The sequence below is a fragment of the Ranitomeya imitator genome, chromosome 6 (genome assembly GCF_032444005.1).
Source record: "Ranitomeya imitator isolate aRanImi1 chromosome 6, aRanImi1.pri, whole genome shotgun sequence".
Classification (NCBI taxonomy): Eukaryota; Metazoa; Chordata; class Amphibia; order Anura; family Dendrobatidae; genus Ranitomeya; species Ranitomeya imitator.
Window position 1 is genome coordinate 244,851,563 of NC_091287.1, and position 14,272 is coordinate 244,865,834.

Sequence of the window (14,272 nt, forward strand, 5' to 3'; positions counted from 1 at the left end):
GAATTCATGGCGATAATTCAAAAGATGTGTAGGTAATGGATACTAACCCCTTTCTGATCTCGGAGGGGATAGTACTTCCGACGTCAGAACCCCCGCTTTGATGCGGGCTCCAGCGGTGAGCCCGCATCAAAGCCAGGAAATGTCAGCTGTTTTGTATAGCTGACATGTGCCTGCAATAGCGGCAGGTAGAATCGCGATCCACCCGCCGCTATTGACTAGTTAAATGCCGCTGTCAAGCGCTGACAGCTTCATTTAACTAGCTCTCCTGCCATCGGGCCGGAAATGAGCACATCTCTGAACCCCCCCCCCCCCCCCATCCTCACGTGATCGGGGCTCAGCGATGCGTCAGCATGACAACCAGAGGTCTATTGAAGACCTCTATGGTTGTTGATGACTGATTGCTGAGAGCGCCACCCTGTAGTCAGCACTCATAGCATTGCAGTAATTCAGCTACATAGGGGCGATCTGAGTTGTGCCAGCTTCTAGCCTCCCATAGAGGCTATTAAAGCATGGCAAAAGTTTAAAAAAAAAAAAAAGTTTTAAAAAAATATGAAAAAAATATAAGTTTAAATCACCCCCCTTTTACCCCATTCAAAATAAAATAAAAAATCAAACGTTCACGTACTGGAAGATCCTGAGTCACCCAAGGACCCTCGATGCCTTGCTGGATGCTCCCAGCTCAACGTAGGCAAATTTTGGATCCCATTATAGTACATTCCCTTAAGACTTGGGACTCACTGAAATATTCTTCTAAGTTAATCTCTCTTTTTTTGCCCCTCGCCCCCCTCTGGGGTTATCCTGAGTTTCCCCCAGGCACTGAGTCCCTTATGAACTTTCCTTTATGGGTCGCAGCAGGGTTTACTAGAGTCCACCATCTTTTTAATGTTGATGGAATTATTCCATTTCCAGCCCTGCAAGAAAAATATAATTTCCCCCCCCCAGAGAAATATTTTGTGATCTGCAACTGGAATGGTGATAATATTCATTTGACAACCCGTCTGGTCCAGGGGTTTTATTACTCTTCGTCAATTTAATAGCAGTTCCAATCTCCTCACTGAAGGGAACGTTAAGACAGTTTAGCTGGTCTTGGGATACTCGGGGTAAATTAATATTTTGCAAATATTGGTCTCTGACTGAGATGGTTGAGGAGTTTGAGGGTCTCTATGTAGATTATAAAGTGGGATATAGTATTGGCCGAATAGGCCTGCTATCATTGTGGAGTTCCGAACATAATTTCCATGAGGATCTACAAGGTGAGCAATTCTGGTTCACAGTTTGCATTTTTTAACTCTACGTGCCAGTAGGGTTCCAGCTCTGTCCCCAGTTGCATAAAATCTAGTTTTTATTTTTTTAAGATTATATGCATAAATAGAAAGGCTATTTTGTCATAATTTTAAATCTAAGTTTACATGTCTCGCTGCAGCACTGCAGGTAAATGCAAACTCCACTAGATGGCAGCAGAGTGGAGAGCGAGCTGAACTCCAGCTCAGAGCAGACCAGCAGAACTGCAGCGAGGGTACCACCAGGTGGCAGCAGAATAGTCAGACAAGTCAGGTCAATACCAGAGAGTAAACACCACAGAAAAAAAAGGCAAAGGTGCTTACCTGCCCAGGCCTCAAATCAAATGCACTATCATGGTGCAGCGGGCCCAAGTAAAGATGGCGACTGCACAGGTGCGGTAATACCAAATGAGACAGCCAGCCTACAATCAGAGATTGGCCGCCTGGCACACCAGTGGAAATAAATAATCTGCAGCAGTGTTCACACAGAGTATGCACAGCATCTGGATCATAGCCTATTAGTAACGCCCTGTGGCGGGCTGCCCAGTGCTAACTGTAATGCGTCCTGTGTGAACAGAGGCCACAACTTACAAAGCCATTAGGGCCCAACTGCACCTCAAAAAGTAAAAATAAGAAAGTGCATAAGAACATATCAAAATATGCAAGGTATTAGTTAATATTATGGCCACTATACGTAAGCTAGCAACCCACATCATGGGTCCTCACGCTTGCCAGTTCTACTCTAACAGCAAAAACCTAAACAGGAGGAAAACATCTCCCTATTCTAGAGAATATTCTAGAGAAAACACCACAGAAAAAAAAGGCAAAAGTGCTTACCTGTCCAGGCCTCAAATCAAATGCACTATCATGGTACCTGTGCAGTCGCCATCTCTACTTGGGCCCGTTGCAACATGCATTTGATTTGAGGCCTGGACCGTTTCAGACGTATGTTTATGGTAGACAACCACACATTATCTCCTACCAGAAAATTTGGTCCTACAGATCGTCACTTATCAGCAAAATGTTTCTGTTTGCCCTGAGCCTCCCCAATGTTCTTCTGGACCTCCCTCCAAATCTCCCCGAACCATTGATCCACCGAATTAGCCCCTGGATACCCCGAATCCAGCCTGGAAAATTCACCAAAAAGGGGGTGAAAACCGTAGTTACAGAGAAGTGCCAGTGGACTGATTAACCCGATTATTAAATACAAACTCAGCCACGGCAACAAGGAACACCAATCATCCTGCTGGAACGTAGCAAGAAACTGCAAAATCTGTTCTAGTGACTGTTTGGTCCTCTCCATTTGACCGTGGGTCTCGGGATGGTAGGTAGAGGAGAAGGTCAAGCTAAAACGCAATCTTTTGCAAAAAGCCCTCCAAAATTTGGACATGAATTGCACCCCTCTGTCAGACACCACATTCAGAGGCACGCCATGCAACCGTACAACGTGCTCAATAAACCACTTAGATAGTGTTTCAGCGTTGGGTAGTCCTGCCAAAGGAACAAAATGCGCCTGTTTGAATCTGTCAATCACTACCCAGACCACAGTTTTGCCATTGGAAGGAGGGAGATCAGTGATAAAATCCATGGAAAAATTATCCCCAAGGTCTATCTGGAATTGGCAAAGGCCCGTTATGGGAGACTTTAGCATGAGCACACGTATCACAAGCAGACACAAACATGGCGATATCAGAAGACATGGATGGCCACCAATACAGTCTAGCAATAGCTCTCCGTGTAGCCGCGTCTCCGAGGTGTCCACTGAGAGTAGATTCGTGGAACTCCCTGAGTACCCTCAACCGATACTGAACTGGGGCGAAGAGCTTGTTATCGGGTAATGATGGAGGATCAAGAGACTAAGATTTCAAGTTCCAATTTGGAAGACAACCCAGCCACAACCACCCCATGCTGAAGAATGGAGCAAGGAGGTTTGGGAGGTGATGTCAGATCCAAGGCTTTGGCCTTGACATTCTTGGAACCAGGCCAAAAGGTGATTAAAAAAAGAAAATGTGAAGAAAAAAAAGCGACCACCTAGCTTGTCTAGGAGTCAAACGTTTGGCAGACTCAATGTAAGGGCAGAGGCACACTGTCGTATTTCTCATGCGATAATCGCATCGCACTGCACGGACTGGCTGGCACCTCTCCTGACCTGAGCATGACAGCATGATGGATTACTATGAAGCTGTCAAGCTTAGGTCAGGAGAGGCGACAGCCTGTACAAGTTTTACGATGCGATTCTCGCACGAGAAAAACATCAGGTTCTTGTGGTCCATAATCACCGTGATCCGATGAACAGCCCCCCCAAAAAAGCCTCCATTCTTCAAAAGCCAATTTTATGGTTAATAACTACCAATTCCTGACACTGTAATTTCTTTCTTGGAGAAAAAGGCACAATGTCTTAAGTTAGTCAAAGTGATGGGTCCCTGAGACAGCACTGCCCCCCATTCCCACCTCCGATGCGTCCACCTCTACATTGAATGGTTCAGACGAATCTGGCTGGACCAACACAGGAGCAGACATTTAAAACATTTTTTCAATGTAAAAAAGGCTTCAACTGCCGGAGATGACCAGTTTTTAAGATCAGCCCCCTTATGAGTGAGATCAGTGAGAGGTTTGACCACCTGAGAAAAACCCTTAATAAATAAGCATTAATAATTGGCAAAACCCCCAAAACACTGAAGACCCTTGAGGTCTCTGGGTTGCACCCAATCAACAATGGTCTGTACCTTTCCATGGTCCATATGAAACCCATTGGCAGAATGGATGAAAACCAGAAAGGACAGCTCTTGGACAAAAAATGAACACTTCTCAGGTTTAGCGAACCCTTAACCTCTTAAGAACTGCATGTAAATGACCCATATGAGATTCTTTGTTAGATGAAAGTACAAGAATCTCCTCTAAATATACCACCATAAAGCACCCAATGAAGTCAGAAAAAACATCATTAATGACATTTTTAAAAACCGCAGGCGCGTTCGTGAGACCAAAGGGCATGACTAAATCTTCAAACAAACCCTCTTGAGGTGATAAATGCCATTTTCCACTCATCTCTCTCCCTAATACGGAATAGATTATACGCTCCCCTGAGGTCCAACTTGGAAAGCCACTTAGCATCAGAAAATTGATTGTAATGATCTGGAATAAGCCGGAAAGGGGTAGGTATTTCTCACCGTAATTTTATCTAGTTTCTGAAAATCGAGGCAGGGGCATAAACCACCATCTTTCTTTTTGACAAAAAAAGAATCCAGAAGCCACAGGAGAGACTAATGTGACCTTTACATAAGCTTTCTGAGATATAATCTTTTATAGCGGTACATTCCGGGCCAGAAAGAATGCACAAACGGGCCTTGGGCAATTTAGCTCCCAGAATGAGATTAATAGTACAATCATAGGGGCGATGTAGCAAGACCTCAGGCTCTTTTTTGGAAAAAACATCCTGAAAAATTTTCAGGTACAGCCTCCAGATTAACGGACAACACCAGATCAGCAGAAAGACAACCATTTGAACAATTAGGACCCCATTTCACAATATCCCGAGATTCCCAGTCAATAACAGGATTATGCAGCTGTAAGCAAGGGAATCCCAACAAAAGTCCCGCTGGAAGATTATCCAGAACATAACATGAAATTCATTCCTGATGCAAGGACTCCACCTTGAGGAGAAACTCCTCAGACAAATTTAACAATATTCTTAACCAATGTTGTCTTATCAATGGCAATGATATGGATTGGGGTTTTAAGTCTAACTGTCCCTATCTTACTCTTGGACACCAAGTTCGAGTCAATAAAGTTCATGGACGACCCACAGTCCACAAAAGCTGAAGTGGGTGCGTAACCATCCTCGCAACAACGTTCCACCTCCCACAAATACTTTTGAAATGAGGAAAAAGGTACCTGAGAGTCTAGGTGACCTCCTCGGCAATCACCCAAACTTGGACGCTTCCCGGCAACTTGTTAGTCGCTGGGCAAGAGGGGCAGTCCTTTTTCCAATGTCCAGGATTTCTACAATAAAAACATAATCTCCCTTCATGTCGTCGCCTCCTCTCCTCCTTGAAGTTAGAGGTGCCAACCTCTATAGGTTCGGTATATGGCATCACTTCAGAATTAGCAGGATGTAAAGGAACCTCTCGCTGAATCACACCTCTCTCCCGCAACCTCAGATCCTTACGAATGGCCTGAGTCATGGCTTCCTCCAAGGAGCTGGGTGGCGAATGGAGTGTCAAAGCGTCTTTAATATGATCTGACATTCCTCTCCTGAACTGACATCATAGCGCAGAGTCAGTCCAGGACACTTCGGTAGACCACCGTCTAAACTCTGAACAATACCATTTGGCAGTGAGTTTACCCTGAGAGAGACCCATGATCGTGTCCTCTGCTACCCTGACCCAGTCTGGTTTGTCATAAATCAGTCCTAAAGCCTCAAAGAAGCTATCCACAGACACAGGTTCAGGACAGAAGCAAGTAAAGAAAAAGCCCACGTTTGAGGACCCTCCTGGAGTAAAGAAATACAGGTCCTTCTCAAAAAATTAGCATATAGTGTTAAATTTCATTATTTACCATAATGTAATGATTACAATTAAACTTTCATATATTATAGATTCATTATCCACCAACTGAAACTTGTCAGGTCTTTTATTGTTTTAATACTGATGATTTTGGCATACAACTCCTGATAACCCAAAAAACCTGTCTCAATAAATTAGCATATTTCACCCATCCAATCAAATAAAAGTGTTTTTTAATAACAAACAAAAAAACAACAAATAATAATGTTCAGTTATGCACTCAATACTTGGTCGGGAATCCTTTGGCAGAAATGACTGCTTCAATGCGGCGTGGCATGGAGGCAATCAGCCTGTGACACTGCTGAGATGTTATGGAGGCCCAGGATGCTTCAATAGTGGCCTTAAGCTCATCCAGAGTGTTGGGTCTTGCGTCTCTCAACTTTCTCTTCACAATATCCCACAGATTCTCTATGGGGTTCAGGTCAGGAGAGTTGGCAGGCCAATTGAGCACAGTAATACCATGGTCAGTAAACCATTTACCAGTGGTTTTGGCACTGTGAGCAGGTGCCAGGTCGTGCTGAAAAATGAAATCTTCATCTCCATAAAGCATTTCAGCCGATGGAAGCATGAAGTGCTCCAAAATCTCCTGATAGCTAGCTGCATTGACCCTGCCCTTGATGAAACACAGTGGACCAACACCAGCAGCTGACATGGCACCCCACACCATCACTGACTGTGGGTACTTGACACTGGACTTCAGGCATTTTGGCATTTCCTTCTCCCCAGTCTTCCTCCAGACTTGATTTCCGAATGACATGCAAAATTTGCTTTCATCAGAAAAAAGTACTTGGGACCACTTAGCAACAGTCCAGTGCTGCTTCTCTGTAGCTCAAAAGTGGCTTTACCTGGGGAATGCGGCACCTGTAGCCCATTTCCTGCCCACGCCTGTGCACGGTGGCTCTGGATGTTTCCACACCAGACTCAGTCCACTGCTTCCTCAGGTTCCCCAAGGTCTGGAATCGGTCCTTCTCCACAATCTTCCTCAGGGTCCGGTCTCCTCTTCTCGTTGTACAGCGTTTTCTGCCACATTTTTTCCTTCCAACAGACTTACCATTGAGGTGCCTTGATACAGCACTCTGGGAACAGCCTATTTGTTGAGAAATTTCTTTCTGGGTCTTACCCTCTTGCTTGAGGGTGTCAATGATGGCCTTCTTGACATCTGTCAGGTCGCTAGTCTTACCCATGATGGGGGTTTTGAGTAATGAACCAGGCAGGGAGTTTATAAAAGCATCAGGTATCTTTTGCATGTGTTTAGAGTTAATTAGTTGATTCAGAAGATTAGGGTAATAGGTCATTTAGAGAACCTTTTCTTGATATGCTAATTTATTGAGACAGGTTTTTTGGGTTATCAGGAGTTGTATGCCAAAATCATCAGTATTAAAACAATAAAAGACCTGACAAATTTCAGTTGGTGGATAATGAATCTATAATATATGAAAGTTTAATTGTAATCATTACATTATGGTAAATAATGAAATTTAACACTATATGCTAATTTTTTGAGAAGGACCTGTAATTATCCCCACCCGTTGACTCTCATCACCTGAGGATCGGGGTCTAAGTGAGAAAAGCAGCTTAAAACTCTCCCTGAATGTACGTAACTTCTCCTTTTCTCCAGAGAAAGTATCTGGGAGCCTGACCTTAGGTTTAGGAGAGTGAAGAAAGACATCCATGGGGTCCGAGTGCTTACAGGCTGATTGTGTCATAGGACCATGAAAAGACTTAATCATCTCAGTAAGATCCCTCTGGAGTTGATTATGGGAAGTAACTAGGGCTCTATGTTCTACAGACAAATCCTGCATCATTTGAGTCAAATTTAAAAAAATAAATAAAAAACAGGTAAAAAAAAAAATGCAAACTGTTGATTCAAGGATTAGCAGATAAAGTTGCTGCATGGGCACTGTTTCCACTAGCCCCACACCAGGCCTCAGAGACATGGACCTGTTCCAAACCTCCAAATCATGGGTTAGACCACTCCTTGCTTAATTTCTTCCCTGATTGATTTTCGTAGAAGAGAACGGAATCTTACACTCAGGCAGTCTTTCTTTCATTTGTTTGGGAGAGTGACATACCACCAGTCAACCTTCATATGAGATCAACAACTTTACCCAGGGGTGAATTAAGGGTAGCCAGGGCCCCGGGCTGTTCAGACACTGTGGGCCCCCCGGTCATGTGACGGGGTCATCATATACCTGAACCAGATTATTCCAGAAAAATAGTTGCTGTGTGAAACTATAACATGTCAAATATCCATTGATTTAGTCAATTTACCCTTCAGTTAGAAAGAAACCACCCCCACAATACTATCACAATAAGTGCCAGTATTCACAGGAGATCTGTACTTAGTATGCAGTGTCTGTGTAGAGGTAATACAGTGATCACCGGTGACATTATACACAGGACCTCTGTATATAGTATGCAGTGTATAGTGTCGGTGTATAGGTAACACTGACTCACCAGTGACGTCTCTAGGTGAAGTCCTTCATCTTTCATCCAGCACAGACCGCCATCACTTCATCCAGCCAGGACTTGTCTCTGCAGGAAATAACAGTTATTTCGAGCTCCACTTGCAGAACACATTACTTAATTTTTCCCAACTTCTACATTACACCACATGAAGAAAAAGCGGCGACATAGTGTCACTCTACACAGTAACAGGACTGCCCCCCATTTAAAACAGTGTCCTCAAAAAAATAAAATAAATACATCACTGCAGTAATAATATCCCATAGTTAGCCCCTATGGTAATAATAATAACCCCCATCCTGGCCCCGTGTATCTCATTCCTGGCTTCAGCCATATGTTCTCCCATCCTGCCCTCATGAGTACCCATTCTGCCCCATATGATCTCCCCATCCTGCCCCATATGATCTCCCCATCCTGCCCCATCAGTCTCCATCGTACCCATCCTGCCCCATGATCCTGCACGATCTGTCTCCAATCCTGCCCCATGTCTTTCATTCTGCCCCGTGTCTCCAATCATGCCCCATCTGTCTCCAGTCCTGCCCCCAGTGTGTCCAGCATCTCTGCCCCAGTGTGTCCAGCATCTCTGCCCCCAGTGTCCAGCATCTCTGTCCCCAGTGTCCAGCATCTCTGCCCCCAATGTGTCCAGCATCCTGCCCCTAGTGTGTCCAGCATCCTGCCCCTAGTGTGTCCAGCATCCTGCCCCCAGTGTGTCCAGCATCTCTGCCCCCAGTGTGTCCAGCAATCTGCCCCAGTGTCTCCAGCATATTGCCCCCAGTTTGTCCAGCATTCTGCCCCCAGTGTGTCCAAAATGCTGCCCCCAGTGTGTCCAGCATCCTGCCCTCAGTGTGTCCAGCATCCTTCCCCCAGTGTGTCCAGCATATTGCCCCCAGTGTGTCCAGCATATTGCCCCCAGTTTGTCCAGCATTCTGCCCCCAGTGTCTCTAGCATATTGCCCCCAGTGTGTCCAGCAATCTGCTCCAGTGTCTCCAGCATTTTGCCCCAGTGTGTCCAGAATCCTGCCCCCAGTGTGTCCAGCATTCTGGCCCGAGCCCCTCGGATTGCCGTTCGCAATAAAAAAAAAGTTCTCCTCACCTGTCCGCACTCCTTCGGCGAAGCTCTCTCCTCGCAGCTGAAGCGCACACTTGCCGGCGACTGACAATGACATCAGATGACGGCAACGTGCGTGCTGCAGCTGATGTCAGCTGCCAGCCTCCGATTGGCTGGCGGCTGTTAACTATTGACGTGCGGGCAGGCGCCCGCACATCAATAGTGTTTAACTGCCGCAGTGGGCCCCTCTGCCCACCAGGCCCATACGCCAGTCAGGGCAGTAATGCCCTGATGACGGTGGGCAATCTGAGCGGTAGCCCAGGGCCCCCCCCCACACCACGGGGCCCTGGGCTACCGCCCAGATTGACCCTATTATAATCCGCCCCTGACTTCACCCCATTTGTATCAGATATTGTTGTCTCTGAGAGACTTACAAACATGGGCATATTCCCTCCTCTTAGGCTAAAAACACGATAGCTTATGTGTGTGCAGCGTTTCGTCTGCATGTGGAAACACATGCAAACACATGGTTACGCTGCATTTTTTATCTGCATTATTTTATACATGACACCAAAAAAATGCTGCTTTTGTATGCGTTTTGGCATGCGTTTGTGTTTTTTCATCATATGCGTTCAATATATCCAGAGGAATTTTCTTGACACAAGACACACACAATGGGCATGTCTCATGGGGATTCTGTATATAAACCCTACTCAAATGAAATCTCATCTTTTGCTGCTGAATACTGCTGCAAGATGGATCTTGGCATGGAGAGCTTTTATCGGAATCTGGATTTGTCCTTGAAATTGGCTTTTTCATTTGCTGTGGCTTGTGAAGAAGAAAAAAGGAGAAAAATACGGACAAGATGTCGTCGTCGCTACTGGCAACACCCCATCATTGAAGTCCGAGAGACCCATGGAGCCTACTCATTGTACAGCGAGCTGCGGGAATAGCTGGAGAAGTTTTATGACTACACCAGGATGTTGTACCAGAGCTTTATTGACTTGCTGCAACGTGTCGGAGGATCCATCACAAGGCAGGACACCCAACTATGTAGAGCAATTCCTGCTGAGGAATGTCTGTTGGTGACCCTGAGGTACGTAATTTTCAAAAACAAACACCTGTCGTTACTATTATTGTTAGAGAAGCCATGTAATGATATTTTTTTCCTATACTGTTCTGCAGATTTCTGGCTACCAGAGAGACCTTAAAGGGACTCTGTCACCTGAATTTGGAGGGAACAATCTTCAGCCATAGGGGCGGGGTTTTCAGGTGTTTGATTCACCCTTTCCTTACCCGCTGGCTGCATGCTGGCTGCAATATTGGATTGAAGTTCATTCTCTGTCCTCCGTAGTACATGCCTGCACAAAACCCCGCCCCTATGGCTGAAGATTGTTCCCTCCAAATTCAGGTGACAGAGTCCCTTTAAGATCTCTACATTTTCAATTGGGTATTGGAGTGTCCACTCTTTCAGGCATTGTTGGAGACACCTGCCGTGCTTTATGTGAAGTTCTGGGGGAAGACTGCCTCCCCCATCATACAACTAAATTCTGGCTGGAAAATGCAGCCAAATTCCAGGAAATTTGTAATTTTCTAAACTGTTTGGGGGCTGCGGACGGCAAACACATTCGGATTCTGAAACCGGCTGGAAATGGATCCAAGTATTCTAATTACAAAAAAATACTTTTCTATTGTTCTCATGATAATTGCAGATGATGAATGTAGATTTGTCGCCATGGACGTTGGCTCATTTGGATGAGGAAATGACTTACAGACTTTCAAAAACTGTGACATGTGACAACGTTTGTATGCTAATTATTTCAATATTCCACCACCACGACTTCTTCCAAACACTGAAGGACCGCCAATGCCGTTTGTTTGTTTTGGTTGGGGATGAGACCTTTCAAATGTGTGCCAACCTCCTAAAACCATACTCAAGTCGGGACTTGAATCACACCACAAAGATTTTCAGCTACTGACTGACAAGGGCACGAAGGACTGTGGAGTGTGCCTTTGGTTTGCTGGCATCTTAATGGCGCATTTTGGGAACACCAATCAATCTAATAACTGAGACAATTGATGATGTTGTCAAAGCGTGTGTTGTTATGCACAATTTCATCCTGGCAAAAGAGCGACAACAATTAGAACTTGACGAACCTGTTAATACCGCTTTGCTGGATTACCGTGATCACCCTCTGAGGACAACTGTGGAAGTTGCATAGATGAGGGCTAAGTTTGCAGATTACTTTGTTTCTGATATTGGATGTGTGTCATGGCAAGGCGATATGGTTTAATACACTTGTAAGTAAATGTACCATTAATATTTGTAGACTTTACTACTAATAAAACACCTCAAGTTACATACCAGTTACAACTTCAGTCAACCATACTATACACACGTGTGTGTTTTCACCTAAAGAAACAAAGAAAACACAGATTGCGAAAACAGAATAAAACTTTAATTTAACAAAAATAAATTAGATTTATCTGGTCTGATTGGCGGTGAGATGGTGTGGACCTTGGGGGTGTGGAGCTGGGAGGATTGGGTGGCGATTGATGATGAAGGGGCTACAGGGGAAGGGAAGGTAAATTGTACGATTGACTCCTGGATGGGACTGGAGTCATTAGGAGTAGATGAGACATTAGGATTGGAATCGTGGGAATGGATAGAAAAATTTGAAGGGAGGAAAGGTAGAGACAACAGAAACACACTGGGAGGTGAGTGTGGAGGTGGCAAATCCATTTTTGGGTGGATTTTCTTGACCCGTGTATTACTTTTTCGGTGCAGTGATGAGGCACTAGTGGCAGTCTTTTTCCTTTTTTTGTGGGTAGAGTGGAAGTGATGGCCTCTGTAGCAGTGGATGATGATTGCTGCAGGGGTTCTGCACTTGGTGGCATGGTGGATGCTGCTTACTGCAGGGGTGGTGCACTATGGAGCGTGGTTGATGCTGCTTGCTGCAGGGGTGCTGCACTCTGGAGAGTAGTGGATGCTGCTTGCTGCTGGGTTGGTGCACTCTGGAGCATGGTGGATGCTGCTGGGGTGGTGTACTCTTGAGTGTGGTGGATGCTGCTTGCTGCAGGAGTGCTGCACTCAGCAGCGTGGTGGTGTAGCTGTGAACTGGGGGACAGCCCACTGATGCTGTGCTTGTGGATGGTGGTAAAATCCGGACTGCTGATGATCGCTTCTGGACTGCTGCTGCTCTAATGCGTGGCTGTAAGCAGCCTGGCAGGCCTGTATGAAGTTCAGCTGGAGTTCAGGGGTAAGGATACGCTCAGCTCTATTGCTGAAAAAAATGTTGTGCTGGTCTCTGATGGTCAGATTCCAGGCGGTCAAGGTGTTTGTGGACATCCTGGAAAAGTGAGTACATCTGAGTGAACCCACCCTGAAAAAGTGTGTTCAATTGAATGAACGCACTGTCCAGTCTATCTCCAATCACCTTCATCCCATCCTGGAAGACTGAGCTTAAGTGAATAAACTCTGGCATGACTGACCTCTCCCAGGCCCTCTGCCGCTGACAAGAAGTCCCAACGAAAGTAGTGGCTGGGAGAGGGGAAAATCTGATGGACCATCTGCCTGTTCCCCAGCCTGTGAAGCCTGCCTGTTTGCTCCTTCGCTGGTGGATGGTTGGGAAAGTTCGGTGGTTGGTCGATGAAAGGCCGCTCCAACTGAGGAAGATCCAGGTTGTAGAGTGCTGCTCCAGGTTCTGTGTGGAAAATAAAAGAAAAACATTAGTAAAAAAATTAACAGTTTATATAATTGACAACAGAAAAAATACTCGCGTTCGCTGCACAACTGCAGGCCTCAGGAAAAAACAGCACACTGTTGTACTTGTATTTGGACACCTTTGGAGCAGCACCACTTCTAACCCGAATCTTCTTTCTCATATCCTTATTGAAGCGATCCTTCATCGAACGCCATCAGACTTTTACTCTCTTCATCGTGAAGGGGGAAGAAAAAAAAAATGTTAAAAAATACACCAACATTTACAGGAAAACAGACGCATGAGACCACTTTGCAATACTTACGAAAATCCTTTCTGACTTGTGGCCTTGCATGGTCCTAATCATCCAACAGCGATCTGGCCACATCTTCCCAGAGTCGTCAAATCACTCCTGAGTCGGAATGGTTCCGATCACGGGGGTCCCACAACGCTACTCGCTCTTGCACCAGGGGAATGAGTAAGTCATTGTCAATTTTATTTTGAGCGTCCTCACGTTGTCAAACCTAGATCAAATAAAATAAGAAAAAAAAAATAATAACCATATAGTGTCAAAGATACAAACCTGCAAAAAAAAATCCAATTAGAATTTTGAGAATGAAAAGAATACATACACCCTATCTTTTCTCCTCAGAAATTTGAACTCGACGACCCTAGGAAGCTTCATTTCCACTTCACTGCTCCTGCTCTTCATCGCTGGAAGGTACCTGCAAAGAAAAGACATGATTTAGCACATGTGTAGTATTGCCAGTCAATACATACCACTCAGTATATCAAATGTGATTACATAATCAGTGTCATGTCCACTCTGGGAAGCATTCAGGTCTTACTGGAGAACATGTTTGAACAGCAAGCAGCAGTCAAGTAAAACACTAAAGCAACAGAAAAAAAAACTTCAACTTGAGCAAAAAACAGTGTAGGCAAAAGGCCAAAAAGAAAAAAAAAATGAAGGCCAGTACTTACGTTAAAGTCAGTAGTCCAACAGCAAAGCAGTCAGGTAGCACAGAACCAGGACAGCAGCACAGCACCACACCAGCGGAGAAATCCTGGCCAGGAGAACTGAGGGCCACAACAGAAGTAGTCCGGGAACGGAGCAGAAAACAGTCTAGAAGAAACAGAAAAAAAAACATAAGTACAGAATGCAGAGACAGACATTTTCGATGCCTCTATACTTACATCTAGAGTCTTGTGCCCG